The sequence below is a fragment of the Martes martes genome (genome assembly GCF_963455335.1).
Source record: "Martes martes genome assembly, chromosome: 17".
Lineage (NCBI taxonomy): Eukaryota > Metazoa > Chordata > Mammalia > Carnivora > Mustelidae > Martes > Martes martes.
This window is the reverse complement of record NC_137905.1, coordinates 13,045,265-13,069,136: the sequence shown is the minus strand read 5'-3', so window position 1 is coordinate 13,069,136 and position 23,872 is coordinate 13,045,265. Positions and strand designations below refer to the sequence as shown.

General features: G+C 50.4%; 1 protein-coding gene across 2 annotated transcripts in view; it reads left to right on the top strand.

The window, feature by feature from the left end:
- Positions 1-1,092: 1,092 nt before the first annotated feature.
- Positions 1,093-23,872, top strand: part of ST3GAL2 (ST3 beta-galactoside alpha-2,3-sialyltransferase 2) — a 47,488-nt gene continuing 24,708 nt past the window's right edge. Inside the window, exon 1 of one of the 2 annotated variants that reach the window (XM_080827895.1) lies at positions 1,093-1,244. The gene's annotated coding sequence lies outside the window, so the exon portion shown is untranslated. Of the gene's footprint in view, positions 1,245-6,926; positions 7,163-23,872 lie in introns of those variants that run through there. The other variant, XM_080827896.1, reaches the window with a different exon arrangement.

Sequence of the window (23,872 nt, the reverse complement as noted above, 5' to 3'; positions counted from 1 at the left end):
TGCTAGAAATGCAAATTCCCAGGCACACCTTAGAGTTAATGAAACAGATACCGCGAGTGGGGAGCCAGCTGTATTTGAGCAAGCTCTCCAGGAGAGTCTGAAAACACGCCAAAGTTTGAGAACCACTGACCTACAGGCTTCCGCTCTGCCAGAGGAGATAGATGAAGCTTGGAGGACGAAAGCGCAGTCGACCTGGAGCTTCTTGAAGGGTTTGAGTTAGGTTTGGAAGTTGGGGAAGGTTCCTGATAAGAGAAGACATGGAAAAAATATTGAAAACGTGTGCGCCTTACCCTAAACAGTAGGGAGGGAGCTAAGAGCATCTGACAAAAGAGAGTGAGACTGGAACGAGGTGCTCCGGGAAACCCACAGTCACTCGGCTCCCTTTTCCCGGGTGGGGAAAACCCCACGCCCACGCAGCTCCTGGAGCCCCTGCTCCTCTCGCCTGAGCACAAAGGCCCCACCACAGCTCCTACGGCTTGGAGAACCCGGGCACGCAGCCAAACTGGTCTCAGGTCATGGCTCTTTGGGAGCGCGAGTGGGAACTGTACCCGAGGCTCTGTTCGGGGGCCCGGAGGCTTCCCCTTCAGCCGGACTCGGCCGCATCTGGCCACAGACGCGTCTGAGAGGCATCCTGGGCTACAGTTTGCACCTCCCTCGGGATCCAGGTATTCAACCCGAGCCCGGAGCACCGCAGAGTCCCACACCCTCTATTTCAAACGCCGGGAGCCCAGCCTTCTGGGAATGGAGATTTCCCATCCCCCGCCGCGCCGACCCCACCTCCTACGCGGTAGACCCCCCCCCTCGGGTCCCGGACGAACTACAAAGTCCACAATCCCTATAGCGCGCGCGCTGTCTTCCGGGAGCTGTAGTCCTGGATGTGGCGCGCCCCTAGCGGTCCGGCGCCGGCTGCACTCCATATCCCAGCATGCCCGCGCGGGTGCGGGTGGAGGAGGGTGGGGAGAGACAGAGAGGATGTGAATGGGGAGGGGGCAGTCGTCCCCTTCCCCCACCCTTCCCTTCAAGCCGGGCTGGGGTGGGGGGAGGGGCCGGACTGAGGCGGCGGCGGCGGCGGCTCGCTCCGGGAGGGCAGAGCCGGCAAGGGCGGGACTGGCCCGCTGCGGACGGACGAGGGAACCGCGGAGCTAACGGGTCCGGACGCCGCCAGCGGCGGCTGCTTTCTGCACGGGCGGAGGCGGCGACAGGAGCGGCGAGCATGGCCCGCGCGGCGCCCGGCGCTGACTGAGGTGCGCGGGCGGGATGAAGGCGGGCGGGATGCGGGGCGCCCCGGGCCCCTTGCTGCCCGAACCCCTTAACGCGCGGGCAGCTGGCTCGGCCCAACGGCCCAGACCCGCCCGGTCCACCCCGACAACTTCCCCGGGGTCTGGGCTCTGGGTTGCCCCATGGGGGCGCGGGTCCGCCTGTCTTGGCCTCAATCCCCATCCCCGCCTTCTGCTTCTGCACCTCGAGCCGCTCCCAGCCCTTGAGGCGCGACTGTTCCACTCTTTGGTGGCAGCCCCCAGCCCCAGCTCTGGGAAGCGCTCGCTGCCCCAGTCCCGACTTACTGTCCACTGGCTACTTCGTACCCCCAACCCCTGCGCACTCTTGGCCTCTGAGCTACCTGGAGACCCCTGCCCCGCTTCTCTTGGCCACAGGCTGTCTTTGCACCATCAGCACCTCTCTCCTCTTTCCCCTACTTGGCACTCCCCCCCTAGCCACCCCCGATGGCCCAGTTCCCTCTGATGAAACCTAACAGCTTGACCTCCTTCCTACTTTGGAGAAACTGAGGCATGACATAAACCAGGAACTTGGCCAAGGCCATGCCCCAGTCCTTTGAGGGCTGTCCTGAGCCCATGCTTTGGAATGGAAGTCTTTTTTTTTTTTTTCCTTCAGCCATTCCACTGTAACTGGACCGGACTTCCCAAGCCTCCTGATGCATCCCTGGGCTGAGCTCACTTTAGGTTCCCCTTTAGCTTTCTACCACTTCTGCTAACCCCATCCTCCTTCCCATAGCCCACTTCTGGCCCTCTCTGCCTGTGAAGAGTCACCCACCCATTGCTTCTTTGCTCAAGTTAGCCTTTCAATTTCTGTTCTTGCCAACTGCATCCATCTCCCATCTTGTCTCTTGCTTTACAGTTGCATAAAGCACTGAAGAACAGAGTCTAAGGTATTGGGGGAAAGGGGGAAGAGAAGTGCTGGTGGCAGAAAGGGAGTGGCAGCCTCTTCCCAAAAAAGCCTCCGAGGGGGCTTCAGGGCACTCTGGGGCCTCTGGGAAACAGTCATTCCTGGAAGGGTAGCTCACACTCCCATCTTGTCTTTGGGACAATTGCCTAGACACCAGTTGGTTATTCCTTTCTCTTATTATGCCTGGTGGGCTCTGAAGTCCCTCTGAGATGGAGGGAACCTCCTACCTTGGTAGAGATGGTGGCATAAGAGGAGTCTGGGAGACCACACCCCTAAAACTTTGCGAGATTCTGCTGCTAACTTTGGGAGGGGTTGCTGGTTCAAGGAAGGATGCCTGCTTATGTGCCCTGAGTGCTTTGTGGAGGAAGGCACAGTGTCTGTAGGCGGTAATCTCGAGTTTAGTCGTGGTGTTCAGGATCTGAAGGGAACTGGGAACCAGGGCTCAGAGAGGTGGCACAGACTTGCCTAGTTCAGGTTTTTGTTTTCTAGTCTTCCTTTGGCAAATTTGCCTTCGGGTCACGCTTTTCCAGCCTAGTCTTCAGTTCCCTGTGGGAATTTGGGGGAGGGAGGGAAACCTGTGAGCCACCAGGGAGTTTGCTGGGGTCCTGAATGAGCAGTCTTGATCTGAACCAGATGGCTAGCTGCTTCAGCACCCCCTCTTTGATCCCTCCCCTTTGGCTGTGAATAGGATGCCTTTAACCTTGTAACTTGAGATTAGAGGAAGAGAGGCCAGGGGGCCAACTGTCTGTGTGTTTATGTCTGCATCTGCACACTCGTGTGCAAGCTTGCCAGGGGCCTGTGGGAGTGACCCTGCCCAGGAATGCATTGTTGTGATGTGCTATGGCATGTTCATGGCCCTACAGGAACTTTCTGAGCCCAAACCTCCAACAGAGCCATTTTCCAAGTCCCTAAGAACCACTGGGTGTGGCCTCGTGGGAGCATATCCCCGCATGTCAAGCTTCTGGACCTGAGACATGCCTCTGGGCAAGGATCACTCCTCTTGAGAAAGCTACCCGAGGTTGAAGAGTCCAGAATAGCAGCATTGGGGGTGGGTTTCCAGGTTTCCAGAACTGGTGTTCTCTTTTCCCAGCCATGGCAAGAGAAGGTCTGAGGGGTAGGAGTCTTGAGGGAGAGGGGTGGAAAGTGATTCCCTTGACTTCTTTCATGCCACATCCTGCCTAGTGTATTTGTGTATTTCCCCATTAAACTATGGAAGTTCTTCACATGTGTCCTCATTTCTGGAATACCATCACCCGGCTCGATCCTTGGTACAGAGCATTCAGCAAATGTTTGAGTTAAAGCAGAGGGTCGTACCATGAAAGGTTTAGGACAAGGTTCCTCATATTTGAGCTGGCGTCAGACTACCCCCCCCACCAGAGCTGTTTAAGGCACAGATTGCTGGGCCCCACTCCCAGAGTTTTCTGATTCAGTCAGTCTGGGTGGGGCCTAGAATTTGCATTTCTGCTCAGCTCCTCAGAGAGAACACTTTGAGAACCACTGGTTTGGGCTGTAACAGTTGCTTAGGAGATTAATCCAGGCAGATAGAAGTCTTAACAGGGACTTCTGCCTTGCTTCCCCAACCCAGGCTTGTTCTGGCCGCTGCACTGGGTTGGCCTTTGCCTTTCATTCTGATGCTGCGCAGTGTTGACTAGGTTAATGGTAGGGGTGACTTGCAGCGCCTGAGCTCCCAGTCCTACTGTAACCACATAGCAAACACTATCCCTTGGTTATTTGAAGGAAGGCCCCACAAAAGCAGGACATTTAGGAACTAAAGCTTTGGAAAAGGGGTGGCCGTGTGGACATGGGGAAGCAGACACTGAAGCACACCATCATTTTCCCTGACTCTGTCTCTCAGACTGAGCAGGTTGGAGTATTTGCAAGGTGAAGTCCTGCCATGGTTGTGCCCTGGGCAGGACGCCTGGGAATCTCTGAAATTTAGAAAAGTGGGAGGAATTACTTCCATTGTGCTTTTACTCTGTGAAGGATTTTCTACTATTGTTTTTAAGGCAAATCCAGATCCAGGTGGGGTTACATAGTAAGCCCTGGGACTCCTGATTCCAGCCCTCTGATAGAGCATCTGTTTTGTTTTTGTTTTTTGATAGAGCATCTGTTAAACCAGCTACTAATAGCTAGAATAATGGCTGGTGTTAACTGTGTGCTTACTGCTAGCTAGGCATCATGCTAGATGCCCTCACATTGAGAGTTTGGCATTATTGTCACTACCTCATAGACAAAGTACTGAGACCTACAGAAATTACGAGACTTGCCTGAATTCAGATGGTAAGTGGAGGATCCGGAATTGAGACTCCAGTCTTTCTGATGACACACTCCACGTTCTTTGTCACTCGCTGTCTGTTTTGCCCAGTGAGCCTGTAATTGTCCTTTGGGTTGTCTGCCCCCAGAGTCTGGTGAATTTTACTGAACCTGAAGCTATGCTGGGTTCCTGGGGTGGGTGTTGTGGAGGAAATATGACCAAGTCATTGTCCCCTAGGAGGGGGCTAAGGCAGGTACCCCAATGTCTACAGTGGAAGGAGGCAGAGGGGCAGCTAGTGGCTTGTTGCTTTAAAGGAAGCCGAAGCCATCCCCATAGAGGGTTCAGAAGAGGCCTTTGGGCTCTGAAGGGGCAGGTAGAGCTTCAGCAGTGCCTGTGGGCTGGAGAGGGGCCAACGGGCACTGAGGGAGGCCATCGTGGCATTTATAGGGAGTTTTCCCTTTTGGCTAGAACATGGGAAATGTATGTCAGAAAGTACTAAGAAAATCGTCTTTGGTTACAAGCAACAGCTTGGCTGATTTTGGCAGGAAAGGACTTCTTTAGAAGGTTGTGGGGACTCCCAGAATCAGAGAGATGACTCAACACCCACGTCCCCTCCAGGGTCTCGGAGTGGGTATGGCAGGAACCAAAGGCCAGCCGACTTCAAGGTAGCACTATCACCAGGATAAATCTGCTGCAGCCCTGCTCTGTAATTTTGTCACCAGGGCTTGGGATGCACATCCCAGGGAGGAGATGTCTGGTTGGCCCAGCCTAGCAGGATGGGCTGGTGGCATGGTAGGCAGTGCAGGCAGACTGTATCGAAAATTTAAAGTCCCCAGAAGAAGAGGAAATGGGCACTGCAAGAGATAGTCCAGAAAGCCACTAGACAAGGACTTGAATTGGCAGGTGGCAAATGGAGCACTTAGTTCTGACAAGTTGTTGAGCAGGCAAGGGGCAGACTGGGAGCAGGATATATATAGCTGGTCATAAGGGGAGGGAGGAAACAGAAACTGGGTAAATAGGATCCAGGTAAGATGTAGTGAAAGCTGGAATTTGGCAGAAGACATGGAAAAGAAGAGACTGATTCTAGAGAGATTGCGAAAGTAGCTATCATCTTGCGGAACAGACACTTGGTTGGCTGGGGTTTGACATTTCAGTGCCTGGGTGATGAGGTTGGTCCCTTTAGCTGACATGGGGAAGTCAGGAGGAAGAGTTTGCAGGAGAAGGTGACGCGCCCTTGCTTTGAAGGAGCCGTGGACAGGATGCTGACGGCACATCCAGAGCCTTGGTGAGCTCATCACTCTTGACTCGCTCTGCCAGAGGTTTGGGGTCTCAGCCCTGAGGACGTGGGGCCCCAAAGCCACAGGACCCCTGCACATCCTGAAAGCACCTCGACTTTGTGGCCAATGCTGAACACTCCTGCATCTCTTCTCTCTCCACCCATGACCCTGGGGTGGGCTTCTCCTTCCTTCCCCTTCTCTACTCTCCGTTCCATGTCCCAGCTTCCCTACACTGTGTTTTGCAAACCTGAGCCCTTAGCAACTTAAGGACCTAGCTCACCTCTCTGGGGACCTGGATTTTTGAGTTTTCCTCCCTTTCTGCTCAGAATGCTTGTTAACAATAAGTTCTTGCTAGCTATCAGGGCAGACATCTCCAAGTACATTCTGGAAAGAGAGGGTCTAAATTTGCTATCTGGGGAGAGCAGGCTTTCCCTCCAGTTATGCTGTGTTCCCCAGGGATGCCTGCGTGTGTCCCTAACCAGCCATTCTAGAGTACTTCTTGGTGCTGATTTATGAATCATTATCATAATTACAACATATTGTCAGTGGAGACTTCATGTTGCCATTACAGATCTCCTCGAAGGCTCTGGGGCATAGGCTGGGCTTCAGGCCACCCCAACTTGCTAGCTGAGAACTGTGGAAATTTTTTCTTACAGGAATGGGAGGGAAGGATCAAGGTCCTCTCTGGGGCTAGGGCTGGGGGAGCTGTTGCCACAGGGTACTTTATCCCCACGGATTCTCAGAAAGATGGTCATCTTCCTGGAGTGAAGAGGACTACTTCCCTCAGTCCCAACTATTGGCTTTCAAATACATGTGATCTTTTGCCATCTATAAATACAGTGCATAGTACTGTGGATAATAAGGTGAACCAAAGACAAGGGACGTTTAGAGAAAAATGTAATTTTAGTTTTGATAACAATAATAAATTTTTATTTGTGTATAGTAATATTAAAACAAAAAAACAGTTTTGATATTGAATGCTACAAACATCCTCAACCCAGCTTTTTCCTTTAGGGGGATGTGACTGTGCAAGTGAGGAAGCCCAGGGAGGGTAAGCGATTTCCTGGCTGCTGAGGTGGGAAGGGAGCCAGAGTCAGTTAGTCTGCAGCCCTGAGGGGCTTTGTTCTCTGTCCCGTAGTCCTCTGTTTTTCGTCTCTTCCTGGGTTATCATCTTTGCCCATTAGGGTCTCTCTTCTCCTTCTCTTCCTCCATAGGATCAGGGTAGGAAGCATCCCAGAGGGACCCTGAAAGTGGCTCCACTTCTGTATGGAGCTTTCCTCCTGCTCCCAGAAGAGCAGCAGGGCCTGAGAAAGAGCAGGGCGCCCCGAGCTGTTGTGGCATGACGCACGGACTACAGAGAGCAGTCCTGGTCCTGCTCTGCCCTTTCTGGAATCCTTCAGCTGTTAAGTCCTAGCACCACCAGAAGGCAACAGCCTCCCAGCCTCACCAGGTCAGTAGCCTTCTTTTTCTTTCTTTCTTGCTTTCTTTTTTTTTTTTTTAAAGATTTTAAAGATATTATTTGACAGAGAGAGACACAACGAGAGAGGGAACACAAGCAGGGGAAGTGTTAGAGGGAGAAGCAGGCTTCCAGTGCAGCAGGGAGCATGACGTGGGACCTTGACCCCAGGACTCTGGGATCATGACCTGAGCTGAAGGCAGATGCTTAATGACTGAGCCACCCAGGTGCCCGGTCAGTAGCCTTCTGAGGAAGAAAATCAGCAAAAAGTGCTAATAGCTAATTGGTCTAGGGGGAGCTGTTCTGGTGAGGAAAAATCAACAAGTTATTTACTTTTATGGCTAAAGGGAATTTGGAAGGATAGTGAAGAAGGGAGGATGGGAGGTGGTTGCGGAAGGAGGCACAAGTTAGGGAACAGGGAGATGAGTTGGAGATGTCCCCTTCTCACTCCTTTCATCCCCACAGCTCCACCCCTACTCCCTCCTTCCTTCTTTTTAGGCTTTCTTTGGGTTGAAAGGGACATTAGTAGAACTTTGAATCTCCCCTGACCTGTAAGTGGAGTTCCCTCCAACCTCATTCCCACCCAAGTTCAGTTAAAGACAAAATACCAGTCCTTTGATGCTGATGGTGAACTAGAACCAGAGTCAGGAGGAAATGAAAGTCTCTGTGGGCCTGTGCTGAGTCCTTCGGCTGTGCGGGTAGAACAGCAGCCAAAGGGAATGAGGCTGTATGGGCAAGGCAGGGGAAGGGAGAGAGCCCCCGAGGCCCTCCTGGTTCCTCTCTTGCTTGAGTTCTCGAGGGAGCCGTGTGAGTCTGGGGCTGCCCCGCTGTGAGGGAGTTTCCAGGGGTGGCCTTCTCTGTTGTGTTCTGTCCCAAGGGGCTTGGTGTGTCCCCAGACCCACACCTGTGTTTTCAGCCTATGGCTTCCAGGGGCCTCGGGCATCACTTAGGGAGAGACCCTAGGTACCCCAGGAGAGAATGAAGGGGGTGAGGAGAGGGATGGGGACCCTGTGCAGGCTCTTCCAGCCGAGCGGAGTCCACATCTGCCTTAGACAGGAAGATGCTGTGAAATGGGGAGTAGAGTAAACAGTTTACATCACGAAGGTTCAGCCAAGGGCTAGAGTGGCAGCTGTTTGACGAAAGAATTTTCTCAGTGCCTGAGGAGTAATTCACGCTTGACCCTAAAGCAGCAGTGGGCAAACTTGTAAGATGAATGGGAGTTTTAATCTCTCAAGTGGCATTTCCTCTGCATGACAAGAAGATTCCTCACATCCCTTCACATCTGGGTGAGGTTTTTTTTTTTTTTTAAAGATTTTATTTATTTATTTGACAGAGTGAGAGAGATCACAAGTAGGCAGACAGGCAGGCAGAGAGAGAGAGAGGAGGAAGCAGGCTCCCCGCTGAGCAGAGAGCCCAGGACCCTGAGATCATGACCTGAGCCGAAGGCAGAGGCTTAACCCACTGAGCCACCTAGGGGCCTCTGGGTGAGGTATTTTGAAGGGTGTCTTCTTCCACCCAAGCCACCTATCCTAGTAATTCCTACTCATCTGAGATCTGTGGGCCTACCCTCCCCTTTACGCTGTGCAGAACAGGTTGCAACCAGCAGGCCCTGTGTTAGCAGCCTGCGAGGCCAAGGTGGAGGCCTGGGCTGGCTCAGGACTCCAGGGCCTCAGGGCAAGGCTCTTTGGCTTTTCTAAAAGGGAAGCAATTTATTTGGTGAGGGGGCCCTCTCAGTGATTTTCACAGCCCAGGGCCCAGTCCGAATGTGTGCATACAGGGCCCTGCCACGTTAGCTACCCACAGGGCTTTGATGCTGTGTGACCAAGGCTGAGTCCCTGCCTCTCTTTAGGCCTCAGAGTCCTCCTCCAGGAATACAGAGTCGGAAGGCCTTTTCAGGGACTTGCTCTTAGGCCATCTGGTAGACCCAACAGAAAAACACTATGTCCTGAATAAGACAGTGGTGCTGGGGACCCAAGATGCCACTATGCGGCATTTATGGGAATCAATTTGACCTTTCTTCTAACCTGCTTAGATGATTAAACAGCAGCCAGCCTCCTCTGGCGTCTCTGGAGAAATGGGGCTCTTGTAGCTGGGATATCTATCCACCAGCCTTCCATTGTCCTCATGCTTACCTCCTCCTAATCTTTGCTCTGATTCTGTACTGAGTTCTGGCAGAAAAAACCATCTGGTCTCTCATCACATTCCTCCCTTCCTACACTGGCCATCGGTTAGGTCCCAGGGCGACTGTTTATAGGGTTCCTGTTTCTGTTCCCAGTTCCCTCCACCCTGCTTATGCCCTGGGCTCTGCTCTAGCCAGGTTTCTTTTTTTCCCAAAGCCAGGGTGGGAGATGAGATTACAAGCTGATCACAGGAAGGGGCATATCAGTGGCACGCATCCAGGGCAAGTTTCCCAGGAGTTGAGAACACACCTGGAAGGGAGTTGGGGAGGACTTCATAGTAGAGAGAGAAGGAGGTTGGTGAGGAAAAGGCCACACTCCCCAGGATGAAAGGCCTGATCTGAAAGGGCAGGGCATGATTAGGGACCTTGGGGAGACTGGTTTGGACAGAGCATAAGGTGTGTTGGATGATTGCCAAAGAAAAAGGGGCAGGATGGAGGGGTCTGGCTGAGAAATGGGCCCCAAAACCCACTCTGGTGCAGGAAGACACAGGCTTTCTTGCAGGACTGTGCTGGTCACGGAAGGATTGTGCGGGCTGGAAGTGTGGGAGGGGTTGTTAATGACTGTTGTTCTCCACTGGCTGTGAGGCTGCCAAGGGTCAGTCTGATAAGAGAGAAGAGATAGACTCCTTGAGTTTTATACTCCCGACAGCTGCCTTCTCTCAGCCGGCCCCACAGATACTGACAGTCTATTGTGGCGCTGCTCTTGGTCTATCTCCTCCTCTCCTTCCTGAAATACACAGTCCCTGGCTTCCGCCCAGCTGGATTTCCCCTGCCTGGCTGCGGGTTCCTATTCCCATCTGTGGTCAGATGAGGCCTGCACTGGGGGAGGGGTCAGTCCTGGCAAGACCATGCCAGTTTTGAGCCTGACCAGGGTGGGAAGCCACCCCAGGTTGGGATCAGGGCTCTGGGCTAAGCAGTGACTCCCAGACCTACCTGGTCCATTTTGGTCTCAGGATTACTTGCTACCACTCAGCCAGATCTGGGGCCAGAAGGCATTTGGGGAGTCCTTCCTTTGTCCCAGAGCATTAGGAGGTCTGGCAGTTTTTGCTGGGAGGATTGGGAGGGCTGATGGGATCTGATAGGATTTGCATTTGCAAAGATCACTTTGGCCTATCTGTTGAGAATGCATTGGAAAGGTCTCTAGTAGGTCTGGGGCTTCAGTTGTCAGGGTACTAATGTAGGTGAAAGATGACAGATCCTTGGATAGTGTGATAATAATAGACACAGAGAAAACTAGAAAGATGAGAGATCTAGGTGGTAAAAATTAGGCGGACTTGGTACTAGGTTGCCTGAGAGGTATTAGAGGAAGGAGGGGGCGTAGATGGTCTTCAGGTGTCAGGGTCATCCCTGTGGTTGAGGGGCTCTGGCAGTGGACAGTGCTGACCCCAGGCCACCCAGGAAGACTATGCATGTCAGAGCCTCCCTCACCGTCTGCAAATCTGGACAGTGTCCCTTGCTGGAGAAGGACTTGGGTCCTGGCCAGAACTGAACCACTGCTGGAAATCCCAGCACCACTTCTGTTTGTGTGGCCGCTGAGCTGACCTATCAGGGATGGGATTTGAAGGACAGGTTCAGGGTAGTCATTCTATGTCAGATGGCAAGTTATATAGTAAGTGGCTTTAAAAAAATTTTTTTTAAGATTTTATTTATTTATTTATTTGAGAGAGAAATAGTGAGAAAGAGCATGAGAGGGGAGAGGGTCAGAGGGAGAAGCAGACTCCCCGTGGAGCTGGGAGCCTGATGTGGGACTTGATCCCGGGACTCCAGGATCATGACCTGAGCCGGAGGCAGTTACTCAACCAACCAAGCCACCCAGGCACCCCTAAAAATTTTTTTAAATTGAAATTCAGTTTAGTTAACATATTGTATTATTAGTTTCAGGAGTAGAATTTAGTGATTCATCAGTTGTCTAGAACACCCGGTGCTCATTGCCTCAAGTGCCCTCCTTAATGCCCATCCCCCAGTTACCCCATCCCCCTCCACCCCAGCAACCTTCAATTCGTTGTGGCTTTTTAAAAATTCTTTTAAATGAAATGGAAGCTGACTATACATGTGTGCAAGATTCTATCCATTGGACTTGCTCCATTACAAAGGCTAAAAATCCAGCTTGAAGAGCCCGTGGGTAAAGGGGAATCTATTGACTCATACCCGAGTGTATGGCTGGCTACAGGCCGGGAAGATGGGGGACTCAAACCACATCCGTCTCACTCTGCCCTTCTCCGTGGTGGTGATGCCACTCTCACTTCCCACATGGTAGTCCCCGGGGGCCTACCAGCAGGACCCAACCCTGCACCTAGTACTGTGACAGAGTGCATTGAATGTTCCAGTTGGCCAGGCCTGGGTGACACCGCACAGAAAGGGGAATTTGAAGAGAGGTTGTTTCCCGAAAGAAAATAGGCAGCAGGCAGTGCAAGGTGTGCACTTGGACTCAGGGAGATCTTGCAGTAGTTCTGTGGCCTGACTTACATGCCAGAAACACCACTGTAGACAATTGATAAGAATTTGTTACCATTTCTTAATTCACCTTGTTACAAGCTAACTGCTGAAATGTAGAATGGAACTTAGAATCATTGAGTCATTCCATTTACAGATCAGGAAGTAAAAGTTGAGAAATTTGCCCACTGTCCTCTAATCAGAAGGTAGAAGCACTGAGAAGAGAACCCAGGTCATCTGATGTGGGCAGGGTTCACACTTCCAGTGTGAAGTGGATTTTTGGGGGTTTTTTGGTTTTTTGTTGTTTTTTTTTAGGTGATATCTAGCCCTGTTACCTGCCCATCCACAAGGACTGATTCATCCCTTGGACTACAGGTCAAAGAACTGACAGGCAGGTTCTGGCAAAGGGTCCCTTCTTCCTGGTGGCCCAGGGCCATCTGCATTGTGGATAGTGTTATGCAGGGGTCTGTCTGAGATGGGGGAGACACTCACTGTGGCTTCAAACTGGTCTCAGTAAACAGAAGAAGCATTGGCCCAACTCTGGTGGGCTTCTACCCTGGTGCTGGCTTTGTTTGTCCCTCCCCAAGGCTCACCCTCCTCCATATTGTTTCCTGGTGGATCCTGGATAAGGATGTAACTCTTAGACTGTTGTGCCTTCTGGATTAGGTTGGGTTATTTCCTGTTGGGGAAAATTGTGCCCCTCTGTCTTCTCCTTTAGAAAAGGAGACCCTAGGACAGTGGTGCCAGTTTTAGGTACAGATAGACAAATAGCACAATTTTGACTTCCTTTCACATCGCCTCCAATTTGTGAGGAAACAGAGATTAGATCCAGCTTGGCAGAGCCAGGAATGAGGTGTTATACAAAGAACTCTGGGCTTTGAGCCTCTGACTTAGAAAGAGGCTTCAAGTTCAAGTTCAGTCTAACACAGCCTTCTTGCCTTGGGTGGCCTCTGATCCAGGAAGGAGAGGCTGTCCCCAGGAAGGGCTTTGGGGTATTTGAAAGCGTGAATGTAGATTAACAAAATGCTGGAGGTCCTAGGAGCTTGAGGGCAATTCTCACCAAGTCCTCAGTGCTAAGGGAGTGAGGTGGGGTCTCACTCACACAGAACAAAAGAATTCCTCTTTCATTCTGACCATCTTCTCATACATCTTTCCTCCTGCCCTTCAGATAGTTGCTCACAGCCGGTCAGTTCTTCTCTCCCAAACTGTCTGCTAGCCCACGCTGGCTGGTGTGCTCTGTTTGCCCCTCCTGCTCATCTCCCAGAGGCCCCCTGGTCTGCCTCTTTCTGTCTGGGACCGTGTTCTAAGTGTTCATGCAGCCTGGCTCAGACCTCCGTGTTCCCTTGGCTGAGCCACAGTGTCTACTCTTGTCCCTGCCTCTTTCTGTTCTCTGTGAGGCTGAAACTCCGTGCTGCCTCAGGTCCGTAGTGCATCTTACAGTCATCGCTTATTTCATCTTGGCAGGGACTTTGTGAGGCAAGTGGGGCACGCATTATCAAGCTTGTTTTACAGATGGAGGACAGGGGCCCCGAGAATTGTGATCTACCCAAAGACACAACTGTCGAACAGCAGAACCAGTTCTGGAATTGAGGTACTCTGGGTTTAGTACAGTGTTCACTATATAAAATGTTAACTCATAGGCACGTGTTGGGCTGAAGATGCCCCAGTCTCACCAGGGAAGGCAAAAGGCTTGAAAGCAGGCCCTGGGCCCCTCTTTTCATAGCCCCCAGATCACCCCTGCATAGCCACAGTCCCAAACAAGCACAGCCCTTAGTGACCACAAAAGACATAGTAAGCCACACAGTAGAGGCTGCTCCCTGGGGACCATTGTAATAGTCCCTGGTCTCTGTATCCCTCCCTTCCACATCCCCCCAAAGTTAACAACAGTAATGCATGTCATGATGGATATCATCTTAGCCAGATCCAGGGGGATGAGTCATTTCTTGAGAATAGGACTGGGGAGGGCTTCTTGCTCCCACATGCCTGACTCCCCTCACCTGGGAGGGGGGGTCAGAGGCAGCGCAAGGAGAAGGCTCCCTTTGCCCCTTCTCGTAACAGCTGATATTGATATTACGACCACTTTGCAGAGGTGGTAAAGTGCATTACCCAGCAACCTTGAGAATGGTCTTTATGTCAGGAGCCCTGCTTGAGTCAGTCACAGCGTATTATCAGCTCCTCTCTAAAGAGGAAGATTGCTCAGCCAAAGCAAGGGAGAAATGAAAGCAAGTGTTGGGCATGACTCAGAGCTGGGCTCTCCAGTTTACTGGTCACTTGCTCTGTACCGCCTGGAGTAACACAGTTGAGAAGCGGGGGGTTCGGGTACTAAATGCACCAGGCTGAGCATGGACTCGGAGCCTCGAACTGGAACTTCCAAGGTCTCCATTGGAAAGGCAACATCCAGTGGACACAGCCACCAAGCAAGGGGCCTGACTCTGGGCTGCTCCGTCCTTTTACTCCACTTCTCGCTACCTCCACTCCCAGGGGAGAGTGAAGATATCATTTCCCTTTAATCTCTTGTCCAAGCATGGCTGCAGACACCTTCTTTGGGTTTCCATTAGCGTAGCTGCCATAGGCTGACCTTTCCAAACGACATTACTAAATATAAAGGAAGAACAAAACAAAGGTAAAGATAGAGAATAAAAGCAGCCTGGCGCATGAAGTGCAGTCGGCAGGCCTGCTTTCAGCATTCTCAGAGTACTCCACTGCTGGAGATCCCTGCCTCCTGGCCAGCGCCCTCTGCGTGCCCTTCTGCCAGAGTCTCTGGCCTCCTAGTGCTGACCTGTCTCCTTGTCTTAGGCAAACCCTAGAACCTGTACTACCATGATCCTCTCCAAGAAAGTTGGTCTACCTCCTGATCAGGCGCCTGGCCCACCCTCCTCTCTACCCAGGGCTCACTGGCTCTGGCCCTGGGTCCCAGGCGACCAGATACCTACATAACTATACCTTATAGGAGTTCTGTCTTATTCTAAATAAACCTTGTAATAGGACCCATCTCCTGACACTGTGCTCATGCCCCAGCTTAGTCCACAGCTGTCATCGGAGGACCAGTGGTTCTCCAGCATCGCATCCTGTCCGGAACTGTACAAGTGTCCCCACCTGGTTCCTTTCTCTCAGGGAGCTACAAGAATAGAAGCTGATAAGAAGTGGGCCCATTCCATGGGAGTTTTTTGGGTGGATTGGGGAAAAGATTGTCTGTGTTTAAAAACAAAACAAACAAAGAAAAACACCCCCTGAAGTCCTCTGGTCTTGATGAAGGAAGTAGATAAGAGCCTGGCCACAAAGCTGAGTTTCCAGCCTTCAGCACGGGTCTGTGTCCTGCTTGGCACGTGAGTGGCACCCAGGAGCCAGGCCTCCACACTCCAGACTGCTGCCTGCCCGCATGCACGATGCTCCCATTTCATACCAAATGTTCAAATGAAGACACAAAAAATCAAAAGAACCACCACCTCACAAGGAAATGTGGGGGCAGGATGGTTAGGAAAAGGGAGGCTGCCATCAGTTACAGCCTGCTGTCCCCACCCTGCTACGGTTGGAGCCCTTTAGAGAAATTTGCCCTGTGCAGAGTAGGCCTCATGCCTGCAGCCCAGACTGTTACCTTCATGATACTGCCCAGTCCCAGAGGCCCTGGCAGACATTCCCCCTGGGGGGGCTCAGCTAGGCCACGAGGACTGAAAAGGTAAGCCACGGATCATACCATCCCAGTGGAAGAGGGATGGCATATTACTGGGGCTGATGATAGAGAACCCCTCTCACCTGGACCTTCACGCATACTACTAGCCCTCGCCGAGTGAGTGTGCTGCTCCTGACTTCAGCCCCCGGGCTGGGAGAGAGGAGAATTCTGGAACCAGAGCTGGTACACTCTGAGAGAGTGTCACTTCTGGACCCATATGTCCCAAAAGCTCCGTCAGCATTCTTTTTTTTTTTTTTTTAAGATTTTATTTATTTGACAGATATCACAGGTAGGCAGAGAGGCAGGCAGAGAGAGAGAGGAAGAAGCAGGCTCCCCACCAACCAGAGAGCCCAATGCGGGGCTTGATCCCAGGACTGTGGGATCATGACCTGAGCCAAAGGCAGAGGCTTAACCCACTGAGCCACCCATGCGCCCCTCTGTCAGCATTCTTAAGGTCATAGCTTGTCCTCTGCATTGGAGCTTTAGGCAAAGCCTGTCCCATGATGCCACCCAGGAAGAACTGGTGTCTTCCTGTCTGCTTTCCCGAGGGCCTGGAATCCTTTTGGGTCGTGTGTATGCAAGGACTGCACAGACCTCTCCTGCAGCCTTTCTTGCCAGTGAAGCAGGCAGTCACCCTGCCTCCTAGACCTCTTTCTTGTGGGTTCATGGTATTGGCAGCTGGGTTAGGACCTCTTCCCTGGCATTCTGTCCCCTATCCTCTCACAGAGGATGTGGGCATAGATCCTAGCGTTTAAAGTCCTATAACTCAGCCTGGACTAAGGCCTAGCTGGAATTTTGAGTGACTATGGCCTTGAAAGCTTCTAGAAGAATAGCGTCTCTCCTTCCTAGGTGTGCATTGGCAAGACTTGAATGTGCCCTAGCTCATCCCTTCTCCATCATCCCCTTGCTGGGGTCTAGTTAGGCCTCAGCCTTCTCGCAGGTGGCCAGCCTTCATGTGCGTACAAGTGGAGGGGAGGGAGAACTCCGTCCAGAGACCCTTGCCGTGGTCCAGGCTTGGAAAGGCGCAAGAAAGAACAATGGCAGAAAACAGAAGCACCAGTCCTGTTCCTTTTCCCAAAGTGAGGGCAGAAACGTCCAGAAAATTTGTCAGAAATTCTGGTTTTGCTCTCCAAGGGCTGGGAGAAAGAGTGCTGGTTGGAATTTAGGGAAGGAAGGTCCTGTTCCTCTCCACCATTTTGTATGAATCACACTCCTTTAGGAGGGCATTTGCCCTTTGCCCCCAGCCCCTGGAGCTTTCTTCTCAATTTGCTAGTTCCTGCCTAGAATTGTTCTAGAAAGCTGTTTGGGTATGGTGGGTCATGTTTTCACTGGCTGATTCCCTGCCATGTGGGTGCCAAAGAGGGTTGAAAATTACCTGGAGAAACCACTACTACTCTTCCCTTTCACTCCCCTTGGTGAGGGGGAGCAGTGCAGGAAGGCTCTCTTCTAAACCTTCCCTAGACCTCCTCCCCCGCCCCCCGACCCCCGCACAGGGTAGAGGGAATATGTGTGTTTGCAGGGAGCCAATGTTAAGGAGGATTGGATTAATCCATTTTTCCGAGAAGAGCAAGGAGGGCTCCCTTTGGTAAGAGTGAGTTTGATGCAGAGGGTGGTCCTTTGCACTAAGGTGGCCTGTAAGGTGAGACTTGACTCATCTCTTCTGTCTCCAAGCCTTCATCTCTGTCCTCCACCAGTGCTCTGGCTGGTGGGTACTGCTCTCCTATGCACCCCCCCCACAACCATGTGTTTCCATGGATAGGCCATGGAAACACATCACAAGATCACACCTCTTTAGGGGGCAGGGCCTGCAGTCGAGACTTGGAATGCTGGTCTCTGAGGTCATCTGCCCCATGGCATATCCTTGGTAGGGCAGCCCTCATAGAGGAAGCCTGGTTGGAAGAATGAAGGAGCCCTGGGTGGCGGGCAGGCTGGAGGGGCTGAGGGAGTCCTCAAAACAGATGAACTGCATTCTCTGCTCTTTGACAGAGCAAGAGCCACAGGCTGTAGAAAACGGTTTTGCTAAGGGGCGATGATGCGGCCATCCGAAGAGGGAGAGGAAGGGGTCCTTCCCGTGGGTCCTTCCCATTCTGCCACTTCTTGGTGGTGGTAAATATTTATGGAACGAACGCATCCTCTGCTTTTCTCTTGAGATTCAAGGCATACCCCAGACATCCAGACAAGTGCAGGAGGAGAAGGAAGCCCCAGCAACGTTTCTGGGGCTCTTTAGTTCCACATCTGTGGTGTGACTGAGATCTGAACTGTAAACAGTGATGAATTGCCAAGCCACCGGGCACTGTGAACGTTATCTCTAAAGAAAATCAGAGCACACTATAGACATTCTAGTCCCCTGTCCCTGGGAGGTGGTACGGTCAAGTGTAATTATCCCAGGGAGGCAGAGTTTGGCAGTAAGATCTAAGCTCCCACCTTTCCAGACTCCTGTCTGGCTTGCCCTAGGCCACCGTTCCTTCATCCCACTCCTGCTTCCTCCCAAAAGTCCCCAGAGAAACTTAGATTTATTTTCTCATCTCCTGCCTTCAGGGTCTTCCACCTGTCTCCTGCCTCTTTTAATGTCTGAGGTTTTTCGGCGCTGTGGAGAAACTCCTTATTAACTTTGTCTTTTCTAGAATCTTGCTGCCAACTGTGGCCAGAGAGCCCATAGACAACTATGGTTGGGGCTCAGGGAGCTGTTTAAGACCAGCTCAGGGCAGGCCTGCGTTCTGTATGCTCTAATGAGGTAGCGGTCAGGAAGGATGTGACAGACCCTGTGACACGTAAGCTCTGGGATAGACAGGATAGACAGAGCACTTCTCTCTGTGCAGCCTGGGGTGAGGGTCAGCCAGGGCAGAGCCGACTATGAGACCTCAGGTCTGCATGTCCACCCCACCTCCCTAGAAGCTGCTGTCTGCCAAGGTGAGGAGAAGGAGCAGTTCCCTGGGGTTAGCCAGGGAAGAAAGTTCTCAAGCAAGACCCTGGTGGTGCTGGTCTGGGAGGAGGTGCTGAGGAATCTGGGCCGGGGCTGTGCGGTGGGTGCTCTCCTCACGATGCCTGGCCGAGGTTATGGGGTCCAGCCCAGAAGAGTTGCCCAAACTGGGGCTGACAGAACTGTAACCCTAAACCGACCCAACCCAGGCACACAAGCATTGATCTAGAAGCTTTATGCCTTTTACCTTTACAGAAACCCTCACAGAGATGGGTGATGTTCCCATACTACAGATAAGGACACAGATCGGAGAGGTTAAATGGTCAGTAGCTGACACATGGTGATGCCAGAATGTGAGCCCATGTTTTTCTGGGCGCTTTCTTCTGGGAGGCTTGACTGGAAAGGGGATATGAGCTGGGGTGAACAGATGGGAGCCCTCCCAAGACCTGTCTGGAAAGAACTACAGCCAATAGCCTATAGTGCCTAGGGAAATGACTGGAGAGAGTTCCTTCCCTTTTTTTTTTTTTTTCTTTTAAGATTTCATTTGTTCATTTAAGAGAGACAGACAGAGGGAAAGGGAGAAGCAGACTCCCCGCCGAGCTGGGAGCTCACATGGGGCTCGATCCTAGGACCTGGAGATCATGACCCGAGCAGGCACTTAACCATCTGAGCCCCCCAGGCGCCCCAAGGGAGTTCCATTTTAGCAGCCCTGGTGTGTCTCTGCTGACAGAAATTGAAGAGCAGGGTACTTTGACTGTTTACACACACACATTTCCCGTTGCCTCTGACTTGTTAAATCTGGTTTGTACCTGAGGCCACATGTCTCTTGGTAGTCCACAAGAAATTGGAGAAAGCTTGCACTTCTAGAATGTCAGGACTGGAAGAGTGGAGGCAGAATATAATTATCACTTCCATCTGCATCCTTATATAATGATTTATAAAATGATTTCAAAGGATTTCTTCATTACCATGACTTCCCCTGATTCTTATAATCCTGGGGTTATATATGGAGATGATACTCAGCTGGACAAGTGTTTTTTTGATGCCTGTTATATGTAGGCCAGTGCTAGGTCCCACAGTGATACAGAAATGATGAGTTAAATAACATGGTTTCTGCACAACCAGCATTGATATTTTGAGTGAAGGAGATGGACATGTGCGTGTCTTTTTTTAGGCTCTGTATAAGATCTCAATAAATATGGCCCAGATTTGGCCTGTGGTCCAAACTCGTTCATAACCCCTCGAGGGTCGGGTACCGTGAGAGATGAAGCTTAGGAGGTGGCCTGGTTTGAGGGGTCTTTGAACGCTATGCTAAAGAGCCTGACCTTGGCCCTTATGGGCACCCCATCTCCCGTGCTTTTGGATGTGGGAGCATGATGAGCTTGTGAAGTCTGAAGGGCCATATGGGCATGCTGAAGAGGCTGTTAAGAAGGTAGGTCTAAAACTCAGAGTATGGGGCGCCTGGGTGGCTTGGTCAGTTAAGCATCTGCCTTCAGCGCTGGTCATGATCCCAGGGTTCTGGGACTGAGTCCGACATCATCGGGCTCCTTGCTCAGCGGGGAGTCTGCTTCTTTCTCTGACTGCTGCTCCGCCTGCTTATGTGTATGCTCACTCTCTGACAAATAAATAAAATCTTAAAAAAGAAAAAGAAAATACAGAGTGGGGGCGCCTGGGTGGCTCAGTGGCTTAAAGCCTCTGCCTTCAGCTCAGGTCATGATCCCAGGGTCCTGGGATCGAGCCCCGCATCGGGCTCTCTGCTCTGCGGAGAGCCTGCTTCCTCCTCTCTCTCTGCCTGCCTCTCTGCCTACTGGTGATCTCTGTCTGTCAAATAAATAAATAAAATCTTTAAAAAAAAAAAAAAAAGAAAAAGAAAATCCAGAGTAGAAGGATAGCGATGGATTTGGAAGGGGATGGGGCAAAGACGCAAACACAGCCACGGGAAGAAACTTCAGGACACATTATAAGCTGAAACTGGAAGGTGTCTAAGTCAAGAAAGTAGGTTGCAGTGACTTAGGCATCAAAGTGGTGGTCAGCAGGAGCAAACAGGAGATCGTCGGTGAAGAAGAGGGTGAAGGTAGGATTGCTTTTTTCTGACTGTTCAAGAACCTCGGCCTTAAAAGAAAAAGTGGCGTGCTGCCTAGTGACAGCCTAGACTAAAATTTGGCTCCTGAACCTACTCCTGTCCTTCAACTCCTCCTCCCTTTGTTTATTTGTTCATTTATTTATTTATTTAAGTAATCCCTACACCCAACACGGGGCTGAAACTCATGACCCTGAGATCAAGAGTTGCCTGCTCTTTGGATGAGCCATCCAGGCGCCCTGATCCACTGCTCTTCTGATGTAATTGAAACTGAGGGCTGGGCCTGCTGCAGGCAGGCTGGGAACTCAGAGTCACATGGGCCTTTCATCAAGGGTGTCCTTACAGCCAATGTGCATTTTTCCCTGGCCAGAAAAAAGACTGTAAAGTGGTCAAGTGGTGTGGAAGAGAAGCTGACGACTGGGTTGGCCTTCCCCTTTGAGGGCCTGCTCAGACCACATCTGAAAGATCCTATTTAAATGTCTACCCACAGTGGTCCTACCCCCAAGGGGGACTGGAATGAAAATGGGGTGGGGATGGGAGAGCAGTTTTAATTGGGACTCCTGATCAGCTCACCCCAGGCTATCTCAGTCTGCTTCCTTCCCGAGAGCTGGCTGGAGTTCTGTGAATCTCGTTAGAGATGGTTTGATATGCCTTCCCAGGAGACTGGTATTGGCAAGGATCCCCAGTTCCTCGGTACAGATGGTTTAATCCAACTCATCCAGTCAAGATGGCACTGTAAATTTATATCTAAACACATAGCAGTCATACACAAAAAGATAAAATTCTAAAAACATAGTCATACACTCCCCCTCCTTCCCCACACATGAAATGACAAACATCCCTGTAATGAGAAATGTAGCAGGAACACAAAGAGGAGAGCGGGGCTGAAGCTGCTGGTCTCTGAGTCTAGAAGCAGGAAGAAGCCACTGGAAATCTGGGGTAAAGAGCTATAAAGTTCTCCACATGAAGCATGGAATTAGAGTCTGTACACTGTTCAAATCCAGGGGCTGGGGAAGCGGGCTGAACAAAGTTGCTTCCAACCCTGCCTTGGGGCTACCACTTACTGTAAAGATGCTTATTTAGGAAGAACCTCCCATCCTGGACCTACGCTGAGTCTACTGCTGTAAGATTTGATTCTAGCCTGGGAGAGCCAGAGGACCTCAGAGACAAAGGTGAAAACCCCTAGGAGGGGAGGCAAATTAAAATATAAGAGAGAAGATGAATTTGTACACTAAATTTTAGAAGCACGCAAGGAAAACTAACGAGAAAAAAAGAACCAATAAAAATCAAAGAAAAATTTACCCCAGAAGAAATGAAAACAACAGAGTAATTAGAAAATGTCTTTAATATAAATAGGTTAAGGACCCTCAGAGAGATGGAAAAAAAGGAAATCCATTAAAGAAAAGAAAGCAAAGTTATGAGAGGCACCTGGCTGCCTCAGTCAGCAGAATGTGTGACTCTTGATCTTGGGGTTGGGAGTTTAAGTCCCACATTGGGTGTGGAGCCTACTTTAAAAAAAAAGAAAGAAAGAAAAAGCGAAGTTGTGAAAGGGAAAAGAAACAGGAAAATGTCAGTATGAAAGGTACTAAAAATTCAAGCAGTGAAATATAGTGTGAAACAATAGCTATCCTGGACACACAGAATCCATGAATTGGAAGCTGGTATTGAGGACGCCCCCCAGAAGGCAGCATAGATGTGGAGGACAGATTGATGGGCTTTAGCCTGCCATCAAATAGGATTTCCAGATATGAGTCAAGAAAATGGCAATGAATTAATATTTGAAGAGAGAATGGCTGAGAATTACAAAACTGAAGGAATAGCATGAATACCAGACAATAAATAGGTATCTGGGCGTAATATAGTGAAGCAGGAGACAAGAAAAAAGAGAAAATATTAAAAGCGACCAGAAAAAACAGGAACTCAGAGGAGTGACAATTAGACTGATGTACATCTCATCAATGCTAGATGCCAGAAGATGATAGAGGGGTATCTTGCGGAAGCTAGAACTCTCCACCCAGTATCATTCAAGAATGAGATGAAATAAAGGTATTTCCGGACATACCAAAGCAGTTTTACCAGCTTCAGACCTTCGCTAAAAGATCTGTTAAAGGTATGCTTCATTAAGAAGGAAGTAAACCCAGGGAAAAGAGCAGGTTGTTAGCACCATCAGGAGCACAGAAATTGACATATAATGTTGATAAATTTAATTAACTATAGGACAGTACATCAGGGTGCTTTCTGCTGTAAGTAACAGAATAACTTACAGTGACTTAAACTCTAAAAACAAACAAATAAACAAAAAACAAACCTTAATTCGCTTATAATGAGAACTATGGAGGTAGGGAATTCCAGGGTTGGGGCGATGGTCCAGTAATGCCAAGAAGGACCCTGGGTCATTCTGTCTTCCTGCTCTGCTATCCTCAGGGTGTGAGATCTCTCTTCTCATGGTTTTGAGATGACTCTTACAGCTCTAGGCATCATATCATTTCCCCATAACATCCCAAGCAGAAAGGCAAGGAAATGTTAGCCAGTAGGAAGCTTTTGAATGTGTCCCTTTTTCGAGAAGAAGACTCTTTCCAGGAAAACCCCTGCAGATGTCTCCTTATGCCTCACTGGCCCGAGCTGGTCCATCCTTAGACCAATTCCAGATAAAAGGGAGCAGGTTTACTGTGGTTGGCTTGGACCAGGCTTGCCTCCTCTCCTGGGACTGGCTCCTTTGTTGCCTGAGCAAAATCATGATTCTGTTGGCAAGAAAAAAAAAGGGGGGGAGTAGCTGCTGATAGGCAAACAACAGTGCCTGCCACAGATGGCAAAACACAAAAATTCAGGGTCTGATTTGTTTTTAATTAAAGAAAAAAAAAGGAAAACAAATTGTTGACCACGCTGTCAGGGAAGAATACGATTAGAATAAAGTAGGGAATTTCATTGTTAAATCACATCCAGTTGCTGCCTTGTTCAAGGGAATAGCGCTGCTGAAAACTTGCACACTTCATTAAAAAAATGAATATATCCTAATAATGTAAGATAACCACTAAAAAAAGAGAAGTGTAAGGGGAAAGAATGGTGGGATCAGGGATAGCATAGCGTGTCAGTCCAACAGAAGTCAGGGAAAGCAAAAAGAACTAAAGAAATAATAGAGAAAACACAAAGTATGGTAATAACAGAAGACCAGATGCATTAATATAGTGGAATACATTTATGTGTTAAAAAAAAAACAAAAACCTACAGTCACCTGGGTGGCTTAGTCAGTTAAGGGTCTGCCTTTGGCCCAGGTCAGTGATCCCAGAGTCCTGGAATCGAGCCCGCATCAGGATCCCTGCTTAGCGGGAGCCCTGCTTTCCCCCTGCTTGTGCCTGCCTCTCTGCCTACTTGTCTCTCTCTTGTCAAGTAAATAAGTAAAATCTTTTTTTTTAAAAGATTTT